At 42.0% G+C, this 26,219-nt stretch overlaps 1 protein-coding gene and 1 long non-coding RNA gene across 7 annotated transcripts in view; one reads left to right on the forward strand and one right to left on the reverse strand.

Annotated features, from left to right (window-relative positions):
• card14 (caspase recruitment domain family, member 14) overlaps window positions 1–26,219 on the reverse strand; it is a 113,260-nt gene that overhangs the window by 68,320 nt on the left and 18,721 nt on the right. The window contains exon 1 of one of the 6 annotated variants that reach the window (XM_080209577.1): window positions 2,051–2,525. The exons of the other annotated variants lie outside the window; for them this stretch is intronic. The gene's annotated coding sequence lies outside the window, so the exon portion shown is untranslated. Of the gene's footprint in view, window positions 1–2,050; window positions 2,526–26,219 lie in introns of those variants that run through there. 6 annotated transcript variants of the gene reach the window in all.
• LOC145356694 (uncharacterized) lies at window positions 145–24,408 on the forward strand. The gene is made up of 3 exons (XR_013889188.1): window positions 145–349; window positions 1,071–1,130; window positions 19,879–24,408. It is a non-coding gene; the product is annotated as an uncharacterized LOC145356694 (long non-coding RNA).

The raw sequence follows: 26,219 nt of genomic DNA on the forward strand, positions 1-26,219 counted from the left end.
TCTCGACTGCTGGAATGCAGTAACGATCCCTGCCAGCATGACATCATGCCGGCAGGGGTAACATCTGACATTCCTGGAAGGTATGGCATAACGCCATTTATTTAAATCCATGCAGATTGATGGTAATCAGATGTACGATGGGCATGAACCTGAGTACATTTCCAGCATGGAGGAGGGCTGCAGGAAAGATTTCATTCTGAGCCCTGGTGAAAATCCCTTAACGGCTCTCTTGTGAAACAGCTATAACAGGATTTGCACCCACAGCAGATATGTGCTGAGAATCACGGCCTCTTTTTGTTTCAGATATCCAGCGTCTACAGAATTTTGCTTGTACTTGAAGGATTTGGAGGTAAGTGGCCACAGTGTGGAAACAAAGCAATCAGATAGTAGATTTGAACAGATTGTCGTACTTTTTTTAGCCCTGCTATCTAAAGTTAATTCTTCCTTCTGACATTTTTAAAACTGAAACTGTGGGGTTTCCAGTGTTGCAACAGAATGTCTCTGGTGTTGGTCATTATCTCCTGAAACAGGACAGCAGCACAGAATCATAGAATCCCTACAGTGCAGAAGGAGGCCATTTGGCCCATCGAGTCTGCACCAACCACAATCCCACCCATGCCCTATTCCTGTTACCCCTCATATTTACGCTGCTAATTCACTTGACACTAGGGTTAACTTAGCATGACCAATCAACCTAACCCACAAATCTTTGGATTGTGGGAGGAAACCGGAGCATTCGGAGGAAACCCACGCAGACATGGGAGAACCTGCAAACTTCACACAGACAGTGACCCGAGGCTGGAATTGAATCCGGGATCTTGGCACTGTGTGGCAGCAGTGCTAACCACTGTGCTACCCACAATGATCAGACAGATCATCTCACCAAATTACTCCAACAGCAGTGGCCAGGTTGTGAATTGTTTTATGAAGTTGGGTTATTTTGTTCCTTTTCTCTTTAACACTAAAGCAATCATTTACCAGCTATCAATGTCATTGCAGACAGTTCTGCTTGATGTGATTCTTGTCAAAGTGAACTTTGTTCTCTACACTTTCTCAATATAAACGTACAGCCCAGCTCCAAGAGGTAACAAGGATGCATACCAGCGTAAACAGAAACTACTCAGTAGGGGGTGAGTAGTATAATTTTTTTGTTGGGAATATTGAATTATATCTCCTCTACATTGCTCAGCCCCAGGAATACTTTTCTTTCAATAGACAGCAACACGGCAATAAGAATGTATTACAAAGTGCAATTTAGAAATAGAGTAACTAACTAAAGGAGTTCCAGTAACTGACTTTCCATTATGCACATGTGTGAACTTAAGGTGAATTATTACAATATTAACACTTTGAAATCAGGATTCTCAACACAAGCTATTGTAATGGCACTGAACTAACTTTCAATTTCATTCAACAGCATCAACTATTAACAGCTGACCATAATAACGTTGCATACACCTTGTCTGATTGACACGTACAAATCTTCATTCCAGACTTCAGTTTTTAACACACAACTACTTAAGCCAGATTTTAGGCATTTCTTGGAACGACCCAGATTTCTCAGTCGAGAGCGTCAGTAAATAGCCATCTCCTCAATATCCTGTCAATGTCTCTCCAGAGTTCGCAGCCTACAAGACTGGGCAAGGAACCTTCCCTTCATTTTTCCCTCAGTAAATGGCAAACCTCTGCACCAAACGCTGACGGCTTAGGAAATCGTCTTGTGACAAATCATAGGTGTGAACACACAATCTGCCACTTACAAGACAACACATTGGTATGCCAATATTGTTTAGTAAAGCTACAATCTAAACCATTAAGTATCTCAACACATTTGCTGATCTAAAATAATGCTTTCTTTTGGTAGAAGCAGTAGTTACTTGCAAACATCGATACTTAGTAGTAAGCAGGTGAGCATCAAAAAAGCTTACTTGAGTGACAGCCAAGCTAAGAATAGCAAACTCACTTTGCTCGCCTTCTGGTTTTGTACAATCATTGATTACTTACCAATTATTTTGCTCATGTTAAAAATCGCACAATACATTCTACTTACGGCAAAAAGATCTTCACAGTGTCGGGGTATTCCTGGCAAGGTGCTCAACTGCAGAACAAACAGTTCCTGCCACCTTGCTAAGAGGCACAACCACAAGAGAGAAGAAAACCAGGAAGTAAATGGCTTCAGAAAATGAATGGAAATAAATGACCTGCTTTAGATTAACTCTTCAAGAACCTATACTATTGAGAGAATTTGGAAATAGTTACTAACTCTCCTTTGCTTTTCACTGCAGGCAATTAGACTCTATTAGATGTTGTGGAAAATTTAAGTTTCCTGCATTTTTGTAATTTATTGGAAAAAATGTAAATTATTTAAGGCTGAAAAAAGCTATATTACGATTGATACAATATTAGTATGGCCAAAGTCATGCATTCTTTTTCCAATAAAGTCACTCAGTAGGTTATTAACTGGCTGATTAGGGTGAAGCAAATGTTTTTCAGACTCATAAATTCTAATTTTTACTAGGCATTCGGGACAATATCGATATAGTGACAAGAAAGATATCAGACTTGCTCCAACTTGCCAAAATGGGGTGTGGGCAATTTTAACGCCTAGGACTTGTTTAAAAAGACCAAGTCCAAATCCTGCTCCAACCTGAGGAGGAATACTCTGTCCTGGTGGTGGAAGGTGAATGCAGCAGGAGATTCTGCTTGGATCATGTGAATTCTAGTCTGTACTAGTGTAAGTAGATCAGGGTGGTGGGAGATTAAAAAAAAACAGGCAACTGTGGTTCAGGGACAGAAGGGGAAACTTAACCTTGGGTGACCTGGAGATGTCCTTCTGATGCCCAGAAAACTGTGTTCCCAGGCCCACAAAGAATCCATGAAGAAATATAATTTCACTTTCCCAAATTTCTTCTCTTCCTTTTTTGCTGGCTTTCATAAGAACATAAGAACATAAGAAATAGGAGCAGGAGTAGGCCATCTAGCCCTTCGAGCCTGCCCCGCCATTCAATAAGATCATGGCTGATCTGTCGTGGCTCAGTTCTGGCTCAGTTCCACTTTCCCGCCCTCTCCCCATAACCCTTAATCCCCTCTTTTATCAAGAACCCATCAACCCGCTTCTTAAAAATATTTAGCAAGGCAGCCTCCACCACTTCAACGGGCAGAGAATTCCAGAGATTCACCACCCTTTGAGTGAAGAAGTTCCTCCTCAACTCCGTTCTAAACTGCCTCCCCTTTATCTTGAGGCTGTGCCCCCTAGTCCTACTGTCTTTTTTGAGCGGGAAGAGTCTCTCCACCTCTATCCTATCCATCCCATTCATCATCTTATACGTCTCAATGAGATCTCCCCTCATTCTTCTAAACTCTAACGAGTACAAGCCTAGTTTATTCAGCCTCTCCTCATAGCTCAACCCCCTCAACTCCGGTATCAGCCTAGTAAACCTCCTCTGCACTCCCTCCAGGGCCAAAATATCCTTGCGCAGGTGCGGCGCCCAAAACTGCACACAGTACTCCAGCTGCGGCCTCACCAATGCCCTATACAGCTGCAGCAAGACCTCCCTACTTTTATATTCAATCCCCCTCGCTATGAAGGCCAGCATCCCATTCGCCTTCCTGACCACCTGCTGCACCTGCAAGCTGGGTTTTTGCGACTCATGCACAAGGACCCCGAGGTCCCTCTGCACCGTCGCCTGCTGCAGTTTTTCGCCACGTAAGTAATAGTCCTTCCTACCATTCTTCCTACCAAAGTGGACCACCTCACACTTGCCAACATTAAATTCCATTTGCCATTTCCTGGCCCATTCGCCCAGCCTATCTAGATCCTTCTGCAGACTCTCCACACCCTCCGCACAATTTGCCTTTCCCCCAATCTTGGTGTCATCAGCAAATTTCGACACCCTGCACTCGGTTCCCTCCTCCAGATCATCTATATAAATGGTAAATAGCTGAGGCCCCAGCACCGACCCCTGGGGCACCCCACTAGTCACCAACCGCCAATCCGAATAGCACCCATTGACCCCCACTCTCTGCCTCCTATTTGACAACCAATCCTCTATCCAAGCTAACACCCTACCCCCAACTCCATGTCCCCTGACCTTCTGCAATAACCTCTTGTGAGGTACCTTGTCAAACGCCTTCTGAAAATCCAGAAAGACCACATCCACCGGCTCTCCTCTATCCACTGCCCTAGACACATCCTCATAGAACTCCAGTAAATTTGTCAGACACGAAGCTGGTACCACTGAAAACTTGTTACAATGGCTTCAGAGTCTGAATGACATTATCAGTCCTTGATTTCTGCGGTTCAATGGGGTCTAATGTGAGGAGCTGACAGCTGCCTGAAACATGTCTGTCAAAATGGTTTTGGATGCAAACATGATGTAGAGAAAGTGAACATCACTCTGCCAATAATTGATCCCTTCCTCAAGTGGTGTGGGGTGGGGGTAGCGGGGGTGGGGGTCCATTAAAATCATTACAATTTACAGAACGGCAATTTGATACTTTATGCTGGTTCCTGAAAGTTATCCACACACCCATTCCAGAGACCATTCCCCATATCTCTTTTTTTTTCATTTTGAAATATTTATCCATTTTCCCCTGAAAGGTCAATGGAAATTGTACACCTTCTGCTGTTTCGGGGAAGGTTCTAATGTTTGCTTACTTCAAAAAATTCCCCACAACACTCCGTTCATTCTTTGTCTGATATGAAATTTTGCGCTTTAGCTCCTCTCTATCAGAAAGCACTGAGTATGAGAATTGATCTTTTGACTCCTGATCCTAATCATGCAGTGTCTACTGACTTCTTTGTAATTTTCAGTCATTGTGCAAAAAAGCATAGCACAAACAGAATAACACTATCAATTTTGAAGATCTCTCAACTCTCTTGTACCTCTCTTCAGTCAAGATGTTCCCTTCAGTCAAACATTAATGCATATGGTGCATATCAATCAATTTCACATTGCCTCTACAGTTTGAAATAAGCTGATGGCAATACATATGTATTTTAGATGCATACAATTTTAACCAGACTAACATACCAGTAAATGCAAACACATTCACAGATTGACTCTATTGAAAAGAGGTACACAACAGATACTTGGCGTGTATACACACACACACACACTCTCTCTCTCTCTTCATTGTTATAATGACAATTTAAACAAAAAAACTTACTGGAACAAAACAAGATCGCATATAAATTATTGTAACACCAGAAACCAAAGCCTTTCTAAATCCTCTTTCAGCTGCAACACAACATGTTGCATTTGCAACAAATTGCAGAGGGAAAAAGAAACTGACTGTGCAGCCAAAACAGTAGATTCCATTTTTAAAACCCTTTCTTCAAAATGCAAGTATTTTCTTATCTGTCTTCATTCGAACCATTTAAGAATCACGCAGACATACACAAAAACCCACCTTATTTTTACCTTTTAAATAATAGTCCTCCTGACCAAACCCAGTCATCCAGAATAATGCCAGAATTTAAAGCCTCCTGTTCACCCTGCTGAGAAATTAAAGCACCCACACAGTGCTGTCAGCCTATCCGCTGTGCTTCAGTGAGGTTCCTATAATTGAACCGTAGACTAGACTGTGCTTGAGATTGCCTGTACTGGGCAGCTTTTACTCACATTTTAATCCAGAGCTGTGGGGTGAAATACTGTCCTTTTTAAATGAAACTGACAAAGGTTTGCCTTTTTCTGTTTGAAATATGTGCATTTATTAAATTATTTTATCTGACTATTGAAATGTAATCTAATTCCATCAATGTTTAAAATGTAGCATTGTAAGTATTCTCATTTTTAATTTTATTGAATTTTTTTCCTTCTTCATATATCTGGGGATAGATTTCCTTGGAGTGTTCTCCTTGTCTCCCACCATAACTTTCCTGGAAGATTGGGAAAATTCTTAAAGAAATTGGGTAATTGAATGTTCCTTACTCCTAATGTTCCATCTAAGTTAGGGTAGGGCATTAGGCGAACTTCCATGGAACCTTTTTCCACTAGATTCTCAAAGTCATTCCTGATCAGCTTTTACTGATTTTCACTATCTTGTAATTCATGGAACCTCCTAAAACCTAGCAACTTTTGATAACCTCATGAGATTTAGTTCAATGCAAATCTGCCTCTTCCCAATCCTCGAAGTGGTGACTTACTCTGGGATACAAGTCTTATTAATATGGGCAAACCTTTCATTCGGGCAGATATAGTTGATGTCTAAAATAACACAATAACTTGCATTTATTTGGTGCCTTTATATAGAAGCATCCAAAAGTCCATCATAGAATCACAGAATCATAGAGTGCAGAAGAGGCCTGTTGGCCCATTGAGTCTGCACCAACATGTGAGCAATATCTGACTTCCCACTTAATTCTATTTACCTGCCCTTTGTCCAAAGCCTTGAATGTTATGACGTGCCAAGTGCTTATCCAGGTACTTTTTAATGGATGTTAGTCAACTCGTCTCTACCACCCTCCCAGACTGCGAATTCCAGACCATCACCACCCTCTGGACAAGAAGGTTTTTCCTCACATCCCCCCTAAACTTCCTGCCCCTCACCTTGAATTTGTGTTGCCTTGTGACTAACCCTTCAACTAAGGGAAACAGCAGCTCCCTATCCACTCTGTCTATGTCCTTCATAATCTTGTACACCCCAGCCAGGTTACTACTCAATCTTTGATCAGCCATGATCATAATAAATAGCAGAGCAAATGGTCAAATGGCCTCCTCCTGCTCCTAAGTTCTATGTTTCTTTGTCCCAATGAAAACAACCCAAGTCTTTCCAACCTCTCTTCATAACTTAAATGTTCTATTTCAGGCAGCATCCTGGTGATCCATAATTGGTGGTAAACCAGAGAATGAGATGTTAAGAATGATGACCAGAAGCTTTGTCAAAGAAGTATGGAAGTAGATTTTAAGGATGGCCTAAAACAAGGAGGAGGTTTGGTAGAGATGTTTGGCATGGGAAACCCAGGGCAAGGAGCATGGACTAGTTGTCAATGGTGTGGTGAATTTATTGTCAGTGGAACTGGAATATTGGGTTTAGTTTAATTAAAAAAACTAAAATTTCCCAGTGATTTCAAAAAGATAGTTTAGTCAGTTTATGCAATCTTGAATATCTCTGCCTCAGTCAGACATTTTTAGTATCTCAACCTCATTATTACACTGGAAGCTAACGTCATGCCAGGATAATGTTGCAATATTGGAAATGGTAGAAAAACACTTTACGAATTAAAGTAATAGCCAAAATATGTTCTTCTTCCATCACTGTTTGGTGATACAGAAGTCATGGATTTAAATGCAACCGTTAATGACAGTAAGACAAATATGATTTGACGGCATCAGTATTGGGGTAGGTGGGACCTGTTCAGGCGGGATGGGGCTGGTCTGAACCGTGCTGGGACCAGAGTCCTGGCAAATTGTGTAAATAGGACTGCAGACAGGGCTTTAAACTAATTGGGGGGGGGAGGGTGCGAGGGTAGGTGACATTACGGGGGCTAAAGTTAATGAGACGGTACAGGTAAGGGAAGAGGCCGAGGATGTCCCAATAATAAAGGGAGTAGGGGGCGTGAGTATGGTTGGTGGTGTTCTGGCAAATAGGGTCCAGGTGAAGGCTGGGATGAAGGCACTTTATCTGAATGTACGAAGCATTCAGAATAAAGTGGATGAGCTGGTGGCGCAGATCAGCACAAATGGATATGATCTGGTGGCCATTACAGAGACGTGGCTGCAAGGTGACAGGGACTGGGAACTGAATGGCCAGGGGTATCAAGTGTTTAGGAAGGATAGGCGGGAGGGAAAAGGGGGGGCGTAGCTCTGCTGATTAAGGATAGCATCAGGGTGGTAGCAAGGGATGATATAGGAACCAAAGAGCAGAACGTGGAATCGTTGTGGGTGGAGATTAGGAACAGCAAAAGAAGGAAGATGCTGGTGGGTGTCGTCTATAGGCCCCCGAATAATGATCTGGAGGTGGGACGGGCTGTTAACGCGCAAATAAGTGCGGCGTGCAGGAATGGGACGGCAGTAGTTATGGGAGATTTCAATCTGCATATTGATTGGTCGACCCATGTTGGATGCGGTGGGCTCGAGGAAGAGTTCTTGGAATGCTGCCGGGATAGTTTCCTTGAACAGTGTGTGTTGGAGCCGACGAGGGAGCGAGCTATCTTGGATCTGGTGTTATGTAATGAGGCGGGTAGAATTAGGGACCTTGCGGTGAAGGATCCTCTTGGGGAGAGTGATCATTGTATGGTGGAGTTTCTGGTGCAGATGGAGGAGGAGAAAGTGGGTTCCCGGAAACGCGCCCTTTGTTTGAACAGAGGGGGGTACGGTAGGATGAGAGAAGAATTGGCGAATGTTGACTGGGGGAGCGTGTTGGAAGGTAGGTCTGCTGAGGAGCAGTGGAGGATCTTTAAGGAGATCTTTCTTGGTGCTCAGCAGAAATTTATTCCAATGGTTAAAAAGGACCATGGGAGGAGAGGTAATAAGCCGTGGATAACGAAGGAGGTGAAGGAAAGTGTTAAATTCAAAGCGGAGGCATTTAGAGTAGCTAAGAGTAGTGGGCGAGAAGAGGATTGGGAGAGGTTTAAATGTCGACAAAGATTGACAAAGAAGTTGATAAAGAAGGGTAGGAGAAACTATGAAGCTGGGCTAGCGCTTAATATAAAAAAGGATAGCAAGAGTTTTTATAAACATATAAAAAGGAAGAGGCTGGCTAGGGTGAACGTTGGACCCTTAGAGGATGAGAGGGGGGACTTAGTGGTAGGGGATGGGAAAATGGCTGAGGTCTTGAATAACTTTTTTGTTTCGGTCTTCACAAGACGTGAATAATTTGCCGGGTGTTAGCGATGGAAAGGTGGTAGGACTGGAGGGTCTCAATGACATTATTGTTACTACAGAGGCGGTGCTTGTCAGACTGGAGGGACTGATTGTGGACAAGTCTCCAGGACCGGATGGAATGCATCCGAGGGTTCTGAAAGAAGTGGCGGAGGTGATATTGGATGCCTTGGTGGTTATTTTCCAGACGTCGCTGGATTCCAGGGAAGTGCCGGAAGATTGGAAAGCAGCTAATGTTACGCCGTTGTTTAAGAAGGGTGCCAGGCAAAAGGCAGGGAAGTACAGGCCGGTTAGTTTAACGTCTGTTGTAGGTAAAATGTTAGAATCCGTCATCAAGGAGGAAATAGCGAGGCATCTTGAGGGGAATTGCTTGATAGAGCAGACGCAGCACGGTTTCGTTAAGGGGAAGTCGTGTCTGACAAATTTATTGGAGTTCTATGAGGATGTGTCTAGGGCGGTGGATAGAGGAGAGCCGGTGGATGTGGTCTTTCTTGATTTTCAGAAGGCGTTTGACAAGGTACCTCACAAGAGGTTATTGCAGAAGGGGGCATGGAGTTGGGGGTAGGGTGTTAGCGTGGATAGAGGATTGGTTGTCAAATAGGAGACAGAGAGTGAGGGTTAATGGGTGCTATTCGGATTGGTGGATGGTGACTAGTGGAGTGCCCCAGGGGTCGGTGCTGGGGCCTCAGCTATTTACCATTTATATAGATGATCTGGAGGAGGGAACCGAGTGTATGGTGTCAAAATTTGCTGATGACACCAAGATTGGTGGAGCGGCAAATTGCGCGGAGGGTGTGGAGAGTCTGCAGAAGGATCTAGATAGGCTGGGCGAATGGGCCAGGAAATGGCAAATGGAATTTAATGTTGGCAAGTGCGAGGTGGTCCACTTTGGTAGGAATAATGGTAGGAAGGACTATTACTTACGTGGCGAAAAACTGCAGCAGGTGACAGTGCAGAGGGACCTCGGGGTCCTTGTGCATGAGTCGCAAAAACCCAGCCTGCAGGTGCAGCAGGTGGTCAGGAAGGCTAATGGGATGCTGGCCTTCATAGCGAGGGGGATTGAATATAAAAGTAGGGAGGTCTTGCTGCGGCTGTATAGGGCACTGGTGAGGCCGCAGCTGGAGTACTGTGTGCAGTTTTGGTCGCTGTACTTACGCAAGGATATTTTGGCCTTGGAGGGAGTGCAGAGGAGGTTTACTAGGCTGATACCAGAGTTGAGGGGGTTGAGCTATGAGGAGAGGCTGAATAAACTAGGCTTGTACTTGTTAGAGTTTAGAAGAATGAGGGGAGATCTCATTGAGACGTATAAGATGATGAATGGGATGGATAGGATAGAGGTGGAGAGGCTCTTCCCGCTCAGAAAGGACAGTAGGACTAGGGGGCACAGCCTCAAGATAAAGGGGGGGCGGTTTAGAACGGAGTTGAGGAGGAATTTCTTCACTCAAAGGGTGGCGAATCTCTGGAATTCTCTGCCTGTTGAGGTGGTGGAGGCTGCCTCGCTAAATATTTTTAAGACGCGGGTTGATGAGTTTTTGATGAGCGAGGGGATTAAGGGTTATGGGGAGAGGGCGGGAATGTGGAACTGAGACACGACAGATCAGCCATGATCTTATTGAATGGCGGGGCAGGCTCGAAGGGCTGGATGGCCTACTCCTGCTCCTATTTCTTATGTTCTTATGTTCTTATGACATCCACAGCAATAGCTCAATTTTATGAGGCAACATTTTCAAGTCTGTTTAACAGAATTTGGTTTAGTTCCTCTACAGCAAAGGTTATCAAATTGAGAGTTGTAAGCCCCAGAAGGCTTGCAAAGGAGTTTACAAGGCCATCCATTGACTACGAGTGGGGGCTGAATCATAACATAGGGTGAGCCATTCAGAAGTGCATTTACTTTAGTGGGACTGTAAAAAACCTTTGGCCTGAAATTCCACTCGATGGCTTTGTTTTCTGTTCACTTATTGGCCTCTCATTAATGATTCTTGAAGCCTATTCAAATTCCTATTTGAGTGAAATGATACAAAAAGAATGGTAACATTTGGTAACACTGGCAAGTGTATCAGATGTTAGTTCACAGGGTTCTCAGGACTGAATCAATATTTACAGGAGGTTTCCAAACAGAGAAGTCATCATTCTGTTGTCAAAAGAAAAAAATTGCTCTAGAAAAAACTTAAATTGCAATAATCATCACCTCTTGAAGATTAGTCAATTCTGTTTTCCACATTTTTATATTTAAAGGTAAAGTTGCCATAGGCCCAAATGACCATAGGCTGCTCTCCCCTTTGAGAGGGAGAGCTGACTGGGTGTGATTTAACCTGAGGATCACCATACCTCAAGAGAGAGGTAAGTTGAAGAGGCTTCATGAATAACCTCAGCTGGGAGAGGAATCAAACCTGCGTTGTTGGTGTCAGTCTGAATCATTAACCAGCCATCCAGCTGTGATTGATCTTCTACCCTATTCCACCTTCCTTCACCATCCCCAGGTCTCTTGAATCCCTTGCCAGCTATCTCTGTTTATATGAACCTACCAACAGCCCTCTGAGGTAAAGAATTCCATAGATTCACCACTCCTTGAGTGGAGACATTATGCCTTATCTGTAGCAGTGCAGCAGGCCAGGAAACATCAGTGGAGGCCGTGTAGTGGGCTTCCTGCTGGGAGTCATGACTTCCGTGCATCTCTGGCCGCTGGCGTAGTCAGCTGTGCACCAGAAATTGGCATGGAGCTGGCCCCACTCATAGATTTCAGCATGATTCACGCTCAGGCTCTCTGTGATGCACAGAACGTGGGAGATTCATTTTGAAAATCCTGCTGCAAAAAGCAACGGGATTTACTCCAATTTTTACGCAAATTCAGGACTAGAATTTTTTTTGGGAGAATCCCACCCCTGAGAACTGTGCCCTCATTCCAGGAATTAGCCTGGTAAACGTAGCTTCGCACTCCCTCTAAAAGAAGTATTTCCTTCCCTAGCTTAAGAGATTAAAATACTTCCAAGTATGGTCTCACTTAGGCCATGAATTAGAGTAAGACTTTCTTTTAACTCTTAATTCTAATCTCTTTGTAATAAAGGCTAACATGCTAGATGCTTTCCTAATCGTTTGCTGTGTCTGCAAGGCAGACTTCTGTGATTCACGTGCGTACCAACAATCTGCAATCTCCCACTATTTTTAAAAATTCCAATTTTTTGTGCTTATCTTACCAAAGTGCGTAACTTCACACTTCACATTATATTCCATGTTCTTGCCCACTCACTTAACTTGTTTAAACATTTTTGTATTCTCCTTACAGTATAGGTTTCACAATTAACTTTGTATCATCAGTAAAAATGAATATCTTACACTCAGTCTGCTCATCTAAACCATTGATATTTGTGGTAAATAACTGAGGCCAAAACACTTTGGACCCTCCACTTCTTTCCTCTACAGATTGGGGAAATTAAGGATAGATATGCTCCAATGAAGTATATATCTCCAGTTAAAATGCAATACAGCACACATATGATATGCCAAATGGCTTCATCCTGTGCTGTAGTTTCTTTGTGATTTTTTTTGTTGACAAGTGCACAAAAGAAGACATGTAAGCCCTTCATGTGTGATGGAAGTAACAAATAAAGTAACTATGTTTGAATTTTCTTTAAGTTACAATGAATCAAATCTATACTTTGTCTTTCAAAATAATCTAAACTGACTCAAAGGAAACCAAACAAGCACAAGTTGATTTTCTGAAGATGACTGCTCTCTACAAATTAACTTGGCCTGGTCTCAAACTTGTGAAACAGAGGTATTTATTTCTTACATGATGAGAAATGGGATTGGAAGAACAGCTCTGTTAATGATTTTTGCTGTAGTCTGGAGCAAATGCAGCCATTTGTATCTGTTCCTTTCAGAGTATGAAATTTGATGGTCTGCAAAATGCCACATTTTCTCCAAGACTGTTATGGGCTTCATTGCTCACTTGATGTTAAACAAAAGTAATGTTTTTGACTTCTAACTCTGTATAAAGTTTCCAGATGAAACCATTCAATTTTATTGTCAGGTTAATCAGGAATCAACCTACAGTACAACAGCCAAGGTGGCAGTGGTTAGCATTGCTGGTTCACAGTGCTAGAAACCTGGGTTCAATTCCTGGCCTGGGTCACTGCCTGTGCAGAGTCTGCACTCCCCATGTCTGTGTGGGTTTCCTCTGGGTGCTCTGGTTTCCTACCATAGTCTGAAAGATGTGCATTGGCTATGCTAAATTCTCCCTCACTGTACCCGAACAGGTGCCAGAGAGTGGTGACTAGGGGATTTTCACAGTAACTTAATTGCCATGTTAATGTAAGCCTACTTGTGGCACTAATAAATAAACTTAAAACTAATATGTAAGACTTATGTTCCTTTGTTGTGTATTGGTGTTTCTAAGTTTGCACAATTCTAAATAGTGCTACAAGTGCCACTGAATAGATAGAATTCAGCTGACTAGATGGCAATTCGAATGGGAATTCAATAGACTCTCCCAATTAAGTTAACTGGAATTTGGGATTGAGAATGGAATTGCATTGAGTGATCCAATATACATAAGGTGTTTTTGTTTGCTTCTTGGAGTAATTAAATTTTCAAATTAAAAAAGGGTACTCCAATAATTTTACAAGAAACTCAGTAATGTGGTAATGACTGTCACAGACTAGACAACTCAAATTCAATCCCTGATCAGTGCTGTATTTGTTGATATCAGAAAGAGTAACGGGAGTGGGGGAGGCAGTGGTTGGGAGTGGGGGTGGGGGCGTGGGGGAGGTGGTGGGGGTGGGTGTGCTGGTTGGAGTCAGTACCTTAAGCTTTGAAAAGAAAGATTCAGTTTAGGTTTCCATTCTTGGTTGTTAGTTAATGGACCTGCTGAAAGTCCATGCTGGTGGCAAAGTAAGGTAGCTCAAAAAGTATCAGCACAATGGCAAGATGGTTAAAGATGGTCTTTGCAAATACTGTCAGAGTGGAGCAGTGCAAAAATGCAGTACATTAAATGAAGAAGGCAATTTTTTGGTTTCTGAAAGCAAAACAGAATCATCTGTTGACCACTTCTTGCCCCCATTACAGGATCCTGTTGAAGTCAGCTGCAGCAAACTTATACCTCCAAAATGATGTGATTCCTCAGGAGGAGGTTAAGGTGCCTGCGTCACTCGTGTAAATGACTCCAAGGCTGGAAATATGGCCAGGGTCAGTGAGACATCACCAGGATGGCAGAATTCCTGTCCTGTCAGAAATATGGTCTAATTAAGATGGGGGCAGCATAGGCCTCAGTACCTAGACTTATATGGGGGTCAACTGGAGGGCAGCTGAAACCCATACCATTGCATGAACTCATTTCATAAGTTGGAAAGAGAAAAAAAACAGAAAGAAAATTGAAAAAATATTTTGATTTCTGATCCCTAGGAGTCAGATGTTTGCAGTTTTTAAAAAACAAGTTTGTTTTGTAAAGCCATCGGCAGCCTCCCCCAATGAATGTCAATAGCCTTCCACTAGCCTTGCTGCAGGCACTTGAGATGGCACTGTGTAAATATACTGGGACAGGCAAATACATCAACAAGCTAGGCACTAAGGAAATGCACAAGGTGTATTATTTTCATGTTGTTCTAATGGAATTTTTTTTGATGATTGCATTTTTTCAAGACTTTGGCCAATCGGACACAATGTATGGATCGCAGCAGATGGCAGATAGACTGGAATGGTGCTCTGGGAACATCCTCCATACCAGAGCACACATGAAATGTCACAGTGGCCTGCTATGTCCTCCATAACCTAGTTATCATGGGGGTACAGCTCTTACTACAAAGCCTATCTCTGAATAGAGGTCATCTCAGGACAAGAATAAAGAGGAAGCAGGGAGAAGGCATCATTTTTCATTATTCATATTGGGATGTGGGCATTGCTGGCTGGGCCAGCATTTATTGCCCATCTCTAATTGCCCATGAGGGGGTATTTAAGAGTCAACCACACTGAATCCCTAGAGTGCAGGCGGTACCATTTGCCCCATTGCGCCTGTACCGACAACAATCCCACTCAGGCGCTATCTCCGGAATCCCACGTATTTGCTTTGCAAATCTCCCTGAAACTAGAGTCAATTTAGCATGGCCAATCAAGCTAATCCACACATCTTTGGAGGGTGGGAAGAAACTGGAGCACCCAGAGGAAACCCACACAGACACATGGAGAATGTGCAACTCCACTCAGATAGTCACCCAAGGCCGGAATTGAACCCAAGTCCCTGGCGCTGTCAGACAACAGCGCTAACCACTGTACCGCCCTTAAAGACCCTTGGTGAGTAGAATCATCTGTTGAGGTCCTTCCTCCTCCTCTTTCTCCCCGTGCATTGCTTTCCCTGTCTGTTGTCTGTACTCCATTTCTATACCATGCCACATCCCATGAGGGATATGACTAACCCCTTTTTCTCAAACAGGCTCCTCCTGACAAGTTTTCCAACTCCTTCTACCCTCTTGTCAGGATCCAGCATCATGAAAATCATGAAAATTAGCAGAATTCATCCTTAACGCTAATTTTATGCCAGTAACAGTAAATCAAATGCACCTGACCTGGAAGTTAGATAGTTAGCCCTTTAAATAACTCCAAGAACGGGGAATTTGTGTGCATGTGCGTGTGTGTGTTTGTGTCTGTCTGTCTGTCTGTCTTTGGGAGGGGGGCGGAGAACAAAAGAAGCAAAGTGCAATCTAAAATGAATCCACTGGTGACTCATCCCACCAATGGCTTGAAGATAACTGAGAATTTCTGCATTCATTAAAGCTTTCCAGAATTACAATAATTCCACTGCTTTAAAATTGAAATAACCTTCAGTTCATCTCCCCTGACAAGATAATATGGTACTTCAATCAAGTTGGTTGCTTCGTGAAGGAATTTTATAATTAACTTACAATTATTATTCATGCGAAACATCACTTACATAAGGCCAAGATCCCAAATTGTACACCTTGTTCAAGTCAGTAATAGTGTCTCAAAATTCAATTTATTTTAATGATGTTAAAGCCTCTAAGACATGGTGCACCCTAACAGTTAACAACTGGCTTGCTTATTTCCTTGCATTCTGGGGATTAATTCTATTCTCAGATCACACAAAAGTTTTTATTAGGCACATATTTATCACTCCCCCTTTCACAATTTCTCATTTCTTAATTCATATAATAACACAAGAAATTGGCATGGATTTTATGGCAGTGAAACTGTTAGCATTTGGGGTCATTATTCACCTGAAGTTGAAAGATCCTTCTGGAGTTTGGATACATGCAGAATATTTGGAAATCCGTAAGTTGCTGCCAATGATTCCCTGCTTCTTCAAAGGTCGTGTCATTGTGGTCCAGCCAGGCAACCAACTAGAAATCATTAAACTGATGAGAGCTTGCGTTCTTCCACTCACAGGGTGGACCTGACACCCCTCCCCACCGATGTGTTTGGAAGTGGGGTGGGGGTGGGGTGTTTAATTGACTTGGAGGGTGTCCCTAGTCCATGACTTCAATCCCACCCTCACTCACTGTGGCCTGATTCTCTTGTTGATTCTGGACCTCTGGCAAGTTGGTGCAATACTGATTGCAGCCATTGCTCCCAGTGGCATTGATGACCAATAGAGAACTGCTAGTCTCAGATTAACCAGCAGGTCTCAGGGGCATCCCTCAGCAGCAACCCCCACCCACCCCCCACCCATGGTCCTAAATCTCGGGAAGGCCTGACACCAGCAGTTATGTGCCAGGTGGGATTTTCCCCAAGGAGGTGAAGTGGTGCTCTCACTGGGTGAGACACCTCTCACCAATGTTAAATTCCCTCCATAATCTCATTGTAAAAATGCTTCAAAAATGTACATCTATTGGATGGGGTGTAATTGGGATTTTAACCACGCAATAACTTCATAATCGCTGCTACAAAGCCTCATGGGCACTGAAAAAGAAATTTCTCCATTCTGATAAAAAAAAGTCTTCCAGTTTAATGCTACTTGTACGTGTGAATTGCTTGTTTTTCTATCTGTAAGATTTAAAATTAAAGCAAAGGGATTTTCTGTGTTTCCTAGCTATTGTTTTGCCACCTGGGAGAATACTTCAATGTGTTAGAGTGGTTGCAGAGATCACCATGGAAAACCAAAGAGAGATTTAAAGATGTGGCCAAGGATTTTAAATCTGATAGATTAGAGATTGGGAGCCAATGAAGGGGCGGCACAGTGGCATAGTGGTTAGCACTGTTGCCTCCCAGCCCCAGGTTCAATTCCGGCCATTGCTGACTGCCTGTGTGGAGTTTGTACATTCTCCCTTTGTCTGCAATGAGTTTCCTCTGGGTGCTCCAGCTGCTTCTTACAGTCCAAAGATGCACTGGCTAGATGGATTGGCCACAGTAAAATTGCCCCTTAGTATCCCAAGATGTAGGTTAGCTGGATTAGCTATGGGGAATGTGTGGGTGACTTGGATAGAGTGGGGGAGTGGGCCTGGGTAAGATGCTCTGTCAGAGAGGTGGTGCAGGCTCAATGGGCCAAATGGCCTCCTTGTAAAGATTCTAAGATGATGAGTGAGAACAGGAGTTAGCAAGTGAGTATTGAGGATAAGTTGCATGTAGCATCTTTCACTACATGCTGCCAGAAAGTGATCATTAATCTTTTATTAAAATTAAGCCTGCCATTGCAACCTGATATTGGATGCTGGACCTGTGAACACAGCTTGCCTTACTTGATACAGACGGATAGATAAGGTCACCACTACAATATCATCTTGAGTAATGTGATAAGAAAATGAAAAGTACGCTTCAAAATCTAATTTGTGTGACTGAATAACTATGGATCCTGAAAACAGCTAGTCTTATCCTTAATTATTCAAACAATTCTGAATTTGGTGCAACGGCATTCAAGCATAGTTTTTACTGCTTAATTATCATAAACCCTTGAGAGTTATTAACCTTGTACACAACAGGGTCTGATAGTTAATCAGCCAGTACTTTGAGGCAATAATAAATGTGCAGGGAATGAGCACGGAAGGAACACCTGAGCAAATGCATAAAGGGAAAGATAAAAGTCACGCAGTTCTTCCAAAGACCAGATGGGGTATTCCAGAAAAAGATCTGATCTTAACAAAAATTAATCAACAACTAGTGACACAGGCATCGCTCTATTAGCATTTGAACTGATATAAATACACTTCCCTCCTCTGAAGTAGTAAAAGCTGATTGTCAATTTGACTTGTTTGTGCACCATAACATGGGACGTATTGGAATAAACAATCACAAAGGAAAAGCAACAGTATGAATGTGACAGGTAAAGAAAATGCCATTCTGTTTCCCCAGGAGCAGGGTGGAGCAAATATTTCAAGTATGAGAACTTACGTAACATTTACTCTGTTGCCCTGCAACCCATGTATACATCTCATGTGCTTCAGGGGAAAGCATTCTTACTTACAACAAAATGGAATTCTCCAGAATAGGCTCCAATGTGAATGCAGGATACCAATTCTGAATTTCTAGCTTGTTTATTAGCATTGGCATTATTGCTAATACTAGGATGTGGGAGCAATGGATCAGTGTTGACATTGACAGAATCCAGGCTTGTCCGGTGAAGCTAATGATCCTATCAGCAGACTAAAATCTAAAGGAAGCTTTGTGAGAAGAATCCACATGAGGTATTCCTGTCAAAGTCCAAAGCCAAAAGGAACAATGAAAATCTCTCTACCTGGACAAATGAATGGGAATCATTGGACACAATAAACAAGTATCCGGTCTCAAACTCAGCCCAACAGCTGCCTAGGTGGCACGGTGCCTAACATTGCTGCCTCACAGCACCAGGAACCCGGCTTCGATTCCAGTCTCTTGTGACTGTCAGTGTGGAGTTTGCACATTCTTCCTGTCTCTGCGCGAGTTTCTTCCCACTGTCCGAAGATGTGCGGTCTAAGTTGATTGGGCACGACATAAATTACCCCTTAGAGTCAGGGTAAACTTGTAGGGTTACAGAGATAGGGCCTGGGTGGGCTTGTTGTCAGCGCAGGCTCAATGGGCTGAATGGTCTCCTTCTGCATTGTAGGGATTCTGTGATTCTATTCTATGATTCTATGGTTTCAACCTTCCAAGGAAAGAGTGGTCCGCCCTCAACAGGTTCATGGCCCCTGTGAGGCCAGCCTCCACAGTTGGATCATTAGTACGAGCCCCCTATGTGCCTGTGGGCGAGAGCAAATTATGCACCACATCATAAAAGAGTGTTCAATCCACAGACTCAGCAGAAGCCTATCCGCATTGAACACAGCAGGACTGGAAGGAACAGCTTGCTTTAGAGACTTTGCATTCGTTAAGTAAATAAAAATTACGCTATCATGGTGTAAAAAGTGTTTTCATGGTCAAAAGCACCACTAAGCATATAGGCGAACTGTTACCTCATACTTCCAGCAATGCAGTGTCTGCTCTTGCCTGCGGCATGAAGGAGGAGACGGCTGCAAGTAATTGCCAGTAATCTGGGAGCCAAACCCAATTCCCTCAGGTCTCATGCAGATGAGTCATAAGTTGTTTTATTACATAGGTTTGGGTATTTCTATCCATTTGGGAACTGAAGTCTGTTCATCTCTAATTACTGTGTTTTTCTAGTTAATTACAGAAAATATTTGGATTCACTGTTTCTAGTACCTACCACTGGCATATGCAATCCCAGAAAAAATAGAATCCTGCTGTTGGTATTTGAAGTGCTTCACAGATAGATGTTGGTGCGTTGATCTAATGTCAACCTTAACTGACACAGCAAGAAGGTTTATTTTTTGTTTGTTGCTGAACATTGTGGCTACCACTGTGAAGAAGAATACGATCCTGATCATTCTGTAATATTGTGGAACCTTTAATATTTTATTAGTAATTATTTCATCAATAGCATTAAACACAATGATTTTTTAAATTTTAATTTGAAATTACTCCTTCATTCTCTTGTAAAATGATTTAGTGTGAACTGTAATAAAAGTCCCACCTTAATTTTATTGAGTTAGATGCTTATTCTTCTGTTGTGCATGCCAAATGTCATACCTTGCTTGGTAATAAGTGATGTATTTTTTGTTTCTCTCACTGGATACAGATAAAGCAGCTATTACTAAGCAAATTCTCTGTGCAACTGTGACAGAGAAAGGAAAAGAGCAACTGATCCCTCAACCCTAGCCATCTTAATGGGGTTCAACCTACATTCGTCATTAATTCAATGCTATCTTATCCATTCCCCTGTCTGCAATTGCACAGTCTCCTGAGAAACAAAAAAGACAGAGAAAAAGTATGCTCAATTTAGGGGAAACAGAACAAGAAGGATTTCACCTTGAGCTCCAAAGACAAGTACTTCAGGAATCTACAGAACTTGTATTATAAATCACTGCTATCTTTTTTTGTTTGAAACTCATGACATCTTCCACTTGCAACAACCATCCACTCGGAGAAATATGAGACCCCACAAACAAGTTTACAAGGGCCAGAGAGATTGTTCCGCAATGGATTTATTATTAACTCAGTGAAACCACATGATGGAAACTCTAATAGCATTAAAGTGAAAGTTCATATCAATTCACATAATTCCATAAGAATTTGTGACAACAACAATGAATTCTTTGGAGAAACAGGGAATACATGATACCTACTTCTGGATTTTTGTGTTGAACTATACATCAGCATTAAGGTAGACAAGACCTAATGGAATCTATCCCAGAATAGTGAGGAGCTGAGGAAGGAAATTGCTGGGGCCTTGTACAAAATCTTTGTATCCTCTTTAGCCCCAGAGAGGTCCCAGAGGACTGGAAGATAGCCAGTGTTGTTCATTTGTTTAAGGAGGGGAGCAGAGATAATCCGGGAAATTACAGGCCAGTGAGCCTTACACCAGTGGTAGGGAGATAATTGGAAATGATACTGAGTGACAGGATTTAACGTCATTGAACAATGACAGTTTAGCTGTAACGACAACTGTAATATCTGGGCCTATATAAAACCTGCAAATATCTTTAAGAAAATAAACAAAAATTTAAATTATTTTTAAATTTTGAAATATTTGCATTTAGAGAATATCACAACGTTTGATAGAAATCCCTCAACCACTTTGCACTGTGAATGGTCTTTGAAATTCAATCATTCTTATGGTTCAATCTGACAGCTATTTTATACGAGTGTAAGAACAATGGCAATCGGGTCATCTATTTTCTGAATGGGGAAGTTGACTAAGAACTTTCTGCTCCTTAGTTATGGCATTCTTAGCATCCATCAGCTCAGCCAAATGGTGCATTTTAATTTCACATTTCAAGAATGGCTGATCCAACAGTGCAATGATCCTCAGTGTTGTAAGTGTCAATCTTATTTAAGTGCTCACATTCTACTATGTGGCTTCAACCCATACAAATCTTTGGTCCAAAAGCGAAAGTACTATCAATTGCATAAAATCAACATTGAATGCTTTCTCATGAATGTTTCTTTAAAGTGTAATTTGAACATAAGTACTAGGAGCCGGAATAGGCCATCTGGCCCCTCGAGCCTGCTTAACCATTCAATAAGATCATGGCTGATCTTTTTGTGGACTCAGCTCCACTTACCTGCCCACTCACCATAACCCTTAATTCCTTTACTGTTCAAAAGTTTATCTAGCCTTGCCTTAAGAACATTCAATGAGGTAGCCTCAACTGTTTCACTGCTCAGGGAATTCCACAGATTCATAACCCTTTGTATGAAGAAGTTCTTCCTCAACTCAGTCCTAAATCTGCTCCCCTTATTTTGGGGCTATGTCCCCTAGTTCTAGTTTCACCTGCCAGTGGAAACAACTTTCCTGCTTCTATCTTATGTATTCCCTCCATAATCTTATATGTCTCTATAAGATCTCCCCTCATTCTATATATAGCCCCAGTCTACTTAGTCTCTTCTCATAAGCCAACCCTCTCAACTCCAAAATCAACCTAGTGAATCTCCTCTGCATTCCCTCCAGTGCCAATATATCCTTTCTCAAGTAAGGAGACTAAAACTGTACACAGTACTCCAGATATGGCTTTATCAGCACCTTATACAGCTGCAACATAACCTCACTGTTTTTAAACTCCATCCCTCTAGCAATGAAAGACAAAATTCCATTTGCCTTCTTAATTACCTGCTGCACCTGCAAACCAACTCCTCGAGATTCTTGCACAAGGATATCCAGATCCCTCTGCACAGCATTTTACTGCAACTTTTTTTACCATTTAAATAATTGTCCATTTTGCTGTTATTCCTACCTCACATTTACCAATATTGTACTGCATCTGCCAGATCCTCGCACACTCATTTAGACTATCTATATCCATATCAAGAAATACCAAGTTATTTATTTACCAGAAATTAATGATAGTCGGAAATAAAATTAATGAATTAGTCAATATTTATGCATTTATTCTTCGTATCCAATACCCTTTGCACTGTGATAATCAAACAAAAGCTTTATTTGCAATCTACATTGACCTCAGTTAATTGTTAATACCTATTTGAACACAGAAAATGATAGTTAGCCCCAAGCAATATTCTAATAAGGATAGCTTCTTTGCCTTGATCTACTGACTGCAATATATCAGCAAACATACAGCCAGACAAACATTTGGCATGGTGGTGCAATGGTTAGCACTGCTGCCTCACAGCGCCAGGGACCTGGATTTGATTCCCAGATTGGGTCACTGTGCAGGATCTGCACGTTTTCCCATGTTTGTGTGGGTTTCCTCCGGATGCTCCGGGTTCCTCCCACAGTCCGAGAGACGTGCTGGTTTGGTGGATTAGCCATGCTAAATTCTCCCTCAGTGTACCCGAACAGGCGCCAGACTGTGGTGACTAGGGGATTTTCACAGTAACTTCAAGCCTGCATGTGACACTAATAAATGAACTTCAACTTAAGCACATTCTTTACATGCAAGTAAATTCATCAAGACAATCTTATCAGATCCTAACCTTCCTTCCTCCACTCAACTGAAGAATTTTATTCAAATCATTTTTGAAATGGCAACTATTGGATTCCCTTCACCCAAAAACTTAGTTATTTATTCAAAGAATCCCAATTCAAGGCATGACCTATTTTAAAACAATGTCTGTTCTGACAATAATGTACTTCAAGGGTTCATTTCTACAAATCTATGAAATTCTTATATTTATTTTATTTTTACAGTGAACCTTAAGCTAATTGATCTGTAATTATTAGGTTTTGAAGATTGGAACTATTTTTTCTAAATATCCTTACTTATGGAACTCTGAAAATATCCTCATACAGTTCATTTAAGTTTCTAAGATGCATTCCATCTCATTTAGGAAATTTTAATTTTTACACACTGTTCATAACACAATCTTTATTAACTTCTGCAGGTGACTTATTAGTCCATTCTATTTATTATTAATGAAATTTGTCTGCGGTCATCCTTTCTGTAGAGTGATGTGAGGAACTGATTAATATACTTACAATTATCTGTAATTGTTTTATCCAATTTAACCTTTAACAGAATAACCATTTTCTGATCTTTTTAATTTTTAACATAATTGTAAACCTGATGCCCTTTTGACTTGTCACTTCCTTCCTAATTTTTTGTTACCTGTCTTTAGTTGCCTTTTGTGAGCATTTATATCCTCCCAATCTTTTCAAACATTTTGAATCAGTTTTGGTGTATATTTAAGTGGTTGCATGATTTCTTTTAGAAATGATTTAACGGTGATGTCATTGCGGTGTTTCACAGGCTCCTACTCTGCACAGGTAACAGCTTCTGTAACAAAGCTGTTGTTGTTAATTTGAATCTATGTGTGCAAGCCACTTTCTTTTTGTGTAAAATCCACACACCTAACAAAGTTAGGACACTGCAATTTTCCATATTTATTACAGAAATCTGTTACAATAAAGCAAGTCCGGTTTCCTCCCACACCCTAAAGATTAGGCTGATTGGTGTAACAAATTGTCCCTAAATTATTCTCCCCTTAATCTGGTTTCCAATGGGGGTACCATAAGCATAGATATGGGTCAAGGGTGGAGGAGGAAAAACATATTGTTAAGATGGTGGCGCAGGCTCGTTGGGCCAAAGGACCTGTTTCCTTTGCTGTGTTGTTCTTTATAACAGCAGTGGCCATTTAGCCTGTCCAGCATTTTTCATCAGTGAGAATAGAGTGACACAGTGGCATAGTGGTTAGCACTGCTACCTCCCAGTGCCAGGGACCCAGGTTTGATTCCAGGCTTGAGTCACTGTTTATGTGGAGTCTGCATGTTCTCCGGATGCTCTGGTTTCCTCCCACACTCCAAAAGATGTACTAGTTAGGTGCAAAATTCTCTTTCATTGTACCTGGAACAGGTACTGGAGTGTGGCAACTAGGGGATTTTCACATTAACTTAATTACAGTGTTAATGTAAGCCTACTCATGATTAATAAATAAACTTTAAAAGATGAAGGCTGATCTCTGATCTAACTCAGTATTAGCACCCTTGCCTATATCCCTCAATATATTAAATTTTTGTTAACCAAACTCAGATCTAGCATCAACTGTTTTTTATGCACAGGAGTTCCAAACATCTAACATCCTTATTGTGCAGAAGTGCTTCCTACATTACAATAGTGACTATACTCTAAAATGAATTCATTGATTGTAAAACACTTTGAGATGTCCGTTTGTGGTGAAAGATGATATATAAATGCAAATCTGTATTTTTTAATTTCATTCTTTTAAGATCTATCTTTAATTTTCAGGCCATATGGCGCTGCGAGCAGGGTGCTGTGGGAGACCGCCCGGAAACTAGCATCTGGAAGGAGTAGTGGAGACAGTGGTCTGACTGGGGCTGGACATCCCAAAGCCGGCATTCTGACAGCAAGGTAAGCAGACTTATATTGCATGTAAATCCTTGTTGTCGGAAAAAGGGATCTCGAGGCCCAGCGCACCCGGCTCTCTGCTGGTCCTGGATCTCCCCAACCCAAAGAATATCCTGCAAAGGTAAAATTAAATTGGGGAAAATACTTTGAGAGACTGAGTCTAATCTGAAGGGTAGAGTTTTGCATGCAAAGCGCGCTGCGAATACTGTGTTGTCTGTGAATGGGTAAAAAGTGCGACGCAAAAAGAACCGAACGCTAATAGATGCAACTAGGTTAAGTCAAGCGGTTTGGAGCGGGATTCCAGGTTACGACTTGCCCAAGGAGAGTAAGTGTAGGAAGGCCTGCCAGTCCGAACCTACCCAGGACCTCGGGGAAAAGACGTCAACCGAGAGGGAGAGAGATCTATGAGAGATTGCTCTCTTACCTAATACGGTAGTTAAAACTAGGGGGAGGTTATGTGATGAGGGAGCAGAAAGAGTAGAGAGAAGTATGTCAGTGGAACTGGGAACCCTGACATAGGCTTTTACTGAGGTGCGGGGTGAACGCTAATAGCAGTTATGTATTTGGAATTGTGCATGACTATATGACTGCTTGAGAGAGAAGGGGATTTGTCACGACATGAGACACCCATCAAATTTATTAGAGGCCAGTGAGCTCCCACCAGTAAAGGGTTAAAAAAAGAGACAAGCAGGCTGACTCTGTATGGTACAGAGAGAGAGAGAGAGAGAGAGGGGGTGGAACTGTGTAATTGAGACCCTCAGGTGATGTAATAGGTATAGCCAATCAAAGTGAATTGCTTTAAGTTTACTAAATTATGTAGGGATCGGACAGAGATTTGAATTCTGCCAAGTGGGAAAGGTGGCATTACATTGCATCTTAAAGTTGTAAGGAGAGTTAACCAGTTAGGCACACAGTAGATTTGATTTTGTACTTGCCTGTGTTGGTTACAAAGGTAGAGCTGTAGAAATAATTAAACATGTAGATTGCATATTAGAATGCTTTCAGTATTTCTTTGTGCATCTGTGTTCCAAGTGATGTTTTGTTTTATTGTACCAGAATGGTAAGAAGGTGCAAGGGTCTTGATTTAGTGAGGATATTTAAAGGTGATAAAAATAAATCTTATTTTGGATTTTCTGAATCAGGCTTTAGTTAATTAAACTGCTGTACTTTGACTCACAATTAGTCTCAGGGGTATCTTTACCTACAAGAATTGGTGCTGAAGCCTGGGATCTGTTTACGGGTCCGGTTGAATGGCCACAACCGGAGCTCCGGAATAGATTACCGAATTTAAGGGAGTGAATCAAAGTACAGTAGGTGCTCATCTGTGATGAAAGAGTGTGAGAGTGTGTGAGAGGTCTGAGCTGAGCACGTGCAAATAAGGAGGTGTCTGTCTTTACACCCAGCCTTAGACCAGTTGTTAAGAGGGGTAGCCCCCTATGCGAAGCTCAGAAGTTTGAAGTGAGTGTAAAGGCTAGAAAAGGATGCCTGGGATGTGATGTTCAGATGAGAGTAAGAAAGAATCTGTCTGAGAGATCGCCGGAGTAGAAGGGAAAGCCGGCTTAATAGTGTGAGCTTAAGGGTGTAAGCCCACGAGTGT

Source organism: Carcharhinus amblyrhynchos, chromosome 21 (genome assembly GCF_965287045.1).
Source record: "Carcharhinus amblyrhynchos chromosome 21, sCarAmb.v2.hapA, whole genome shotgun sequence".
Lineage (NCBI taxonomy): Eukaryota > Metazoa > Chordata > Chondrichthyes > Carcharhiniformes > Carcharhinidae > Carcharhinus > Carcharhinus amblyrhynchos.